The sequence below is a fragment of the Sinocyclocheilus anshuiensis genome, unplaced genomic scaffold, assembly GCF_001515605.1.
Source record: "Sinocyclocheilus anshuiensis isolate Anshui unplaced genomic scaffold, SAMN03320099.WGS_v1.1 scaffold2337, whole genome shotgun sequence".
NCBI classification, from domain to species: domain Eukaryota; kingdom Metazoa; phylum Chordata; class Actinopteri; order Cypriniformes; family Cyprinidae; genus Sinocyclocheilus; species Sinocyclocheilus anshuiensis.
The window spans coordinates 25,403-28,704 of record NW_015551144.1 but is presented as its reverse complement, the minus strand read 5'-3'; the positions used below and the strand labels follow the sequence as shown (position 1 = coordinate 28,704).

Below are 3,302 nucleotides of genomic sequence, written 5' to 3'. Positions count from 1 at the left end.
CCACATCGTGACGTAGACATGTGGGGGCGTGTTAGAACTAGCCGTTTTAGGTAGGCGTGGTTGACTCTGAACTTTTATAAAGAATATCTCTTTGGGTTTGAGACTTTAGTCTTTGCAACTTTACAGATCTTCTTTATGCACCAAGAGCTTGTAACACTCCAAAGAGAAAGAAACAATTGAAATCGCATCATATGACCCCTTTAAGGTTGCCCTGGAATATATAAAGACAAAAATGTAGATTTTTTTCCAAAGAACCACAATTTTCTTCTAAGCAGTTTGTCTAGTCCAGGGGTAGGCAAGAGAGCCGCAGTCCTGCAGAGTTCAGCTCAAACCCTAATCAAACACACCTGAACAAGCTAATCAATGTCTTCAGGATTACTAAGGCTATAGGCAGGTGAGTTTTTTTTTTTCAGGGATGGAGCTGCACTCTGCGGCTCTCTAGGACCGAACTTGCCTACCCCTGGTCTAGTCTTTTGTTTTCTTTCATTCAAAAAAATAAGATCTGAAATATTTTACCTAAATTTTCTTTGTGTCTATTCAGACTATAATTTAATACTTAGATTATGAGCTCTTCAGTTTGTCTGTCTTCCACAAGCACATTCTTAATAAAAGGAGAACAAGCTTGGCTGTTTTAGCAGTAAATAGTGCATAAGACAAGGACAGTGTGATGGAGTTGTTTCTGCTCTTGTTTTTTACCACGCCAGATTTGAGTTTTTTGATAATCCTAACAATTATGTTGTGCCTAAGCATCCCTCAGGATCTCTTCTCGTTTGAGGCATCTGCTCTGAGAACAGGCCAACAGGAGCAGGAATACTTATGGAGCTGGCTCGTGTGGTTTATGTTTCACTCTTCAGAAATGTGACGTAGTTTCTGGTAAGGGAAGATAGGTTTTGCAATGTATTGTGGTATTTTTCAGGGAGCGAGCGTTCCAGTGCACTATTGAGACAGATTGCCTGATCAGTGCCCTGACCACTGAACTAGGGAGCAGATTGAGACGCAGCCTAAATACTCTCTCTCTTTACCCACTGGCTAATAAACTGTTAGATTTCACTCACCAGTGTTTGAGTTTGATGCAGAATAAGTTCAGCCCATATTCAACCAATTTCACATATTAATGTATCTTTGTAATACATTCAGTAAATACAAAAAGTTTAAGCAATTATTAAAGACAAATAAACAGCAATAAAAAATAACACTATTATAAGGCTTAATTCTCACTATTGCAATGCAATGACTGCGGCAACTTTAACATTTGAAAGGATATTATGGCAAAGTTATTGCTTTCTTTATTCAAACTGATTTTTTTTTCATGAATATATGGTTGACCTGAAGAATGAAAGCTGTATCATACACTTGGAAAATTATGAGCTATAATCACTGCTTATCGACACGAGGGGTGTGACAATACACTTAGCTCACGAGATGAGACAAAATACAGACATATACAGAGGAAGAGTTTAGCCCCTTTCACACATACAGTCTTTACTGGTAAATTACCATTAATAGATCATGTGTGAACAGGACCTTTTCAATAATCCCGGTAAATTTGTTCTGAAAAATATCGTTTTATGGAGATGACATGATTACTCTGAGCTGTTTACAAAGCTCCTTCTATGTAAATAAGCTTATTCCATGTAAATATGCGCTAGAGGAACATCTTTGAACCTAGTAATGTTAGTTTGGTTGAGAGTGAAAGCTGTGCTCCTCTCAAACCATTGGTAGACGAACTCAAACTCCAATAAACTCAAACTATCAATCAACAAGATTTTTATTTATTTATTTTTTTTAAATGTAGGACTATTTTTTTCCCCGCAGTCAACCGCTGCACGCCGGAGATCCAGCACGGTGCCGGAGAACTTTAAGCCCTGCATTTTTTAACAGTCACTTGTTGCCACCTAGTGGAGAAATGCAATCACACAAACATTATTTGAAGCTCCAGTTACTTTCAAAAGATGACGATCTATTTTGATCACTACCATAGACTAAACATTCACCCCAGTATTTCTGTGATATCACTATTGGTTTATAGTGATACTCAGTAATCAGTAATCACTACAGACTGTAAGACAGAAATAATACTGTGCAGTTGAGAAGTCTGTTTCTACCTAAACGTGGGAAATGTCTGCTCTCTGTGTCAGCAGCTGCGAACGCAGATCTGAATGATCCGGTAAGACTTTTTGAAGGTTTAATAGCCACGAGTGAATCATTGTCTTTTAGAAATCAGATTGTGTGGGTGTTTGAATCAAGATCGCAATCTTTTAATGATTAATCATGCAGCTCTACTGTTTATTAGTACATATAAAGCTCATATTCTGCATGACCACATTCTACATCCCTACTCCTACCCAATACCTAAACTTAACTACCTTACTAACTATTAATAAGCAGCAAATTAGGAGTTTGAGGCAAAAATCTTAGTTAATGGTTTGTTAATAACGAGAATTGAACCTTAAAATAAAGTGTGACCAAAAAACAACTAAGAGGATAAATGTATGCAATTTAAGGTTCAAATGAAATAAACTGTGTTTTACTTGAGTTCTATACAATTTCTTTTTACTGTTTTAGATAACAAATAGTTCTTGTCCTTGATGCCTTACAGTAAAGCACAGCTATGACTGAGCCACATGATCAATATATCGTCAATACTGTTCCATGTATGAAGTATTTCAGCAAAACTAACGGTTTATGATTGGTTTAATGGAGTATGAGTGTATTAGTATGAGTATGAGAATACTTCTGGTCAGTATATTAGAATGATTTCTGAAGATCAAGTGACACTGAAGACTGCTGTAATGATGCTGAAAATACAGCTCTGATCACATGTTGAACTGTAATAATATTTGACAATATTACTGTTTTTACTGTATATTTGATCTAATAAATGCAGCCTTGGTGAGCAGATGGACATTTCTTTGAAACAAAAAATAATCTTAAATACTCTAAACTTTTGACTGGCAGTGTACTGAAGACCAATATTTTATTTTGTCACAGGTCTGATTTAAATATATAACTGTGTTCAGTTGAATCCTCAAGATGAGCATTTGACCGTGGCTGAGTTAATCACAAGCAGTGTGAGGTCGGAATCAACTTTCAAGATTTACTGAGTTTATTCAAATCACTCTTTAAAATCACCAAGTACATCCAGCTCTTTATTTTCTTGTTCATACATGTTTGTTTTTTTCTCAACAATAGCTATACTAATACAGCACTACATACACCAAATCTCTCTCTCACTCACTCTCTCTCACACACTCTCACACACTCTCACACACTCTCTCACACTCTCTCACACTCTCTCACAC

The 3,302-nt window shown here is 36.5% G+C and overlaps 1 protein-coding gene across 3 annotated transcripts in view; it reads right to left on the bottom strand.

Moving 5' to 3' along the window:
- The window catches only part of sp1 (sp1 transcription factor), a 20,889-nt gene that overhangs the window by 2,912 nt on the left and 14,675 nt on the right, over positions 1-3,302 (bottom strand). The gene's annotated exons all lie outside the window — the stretch shown is intronic.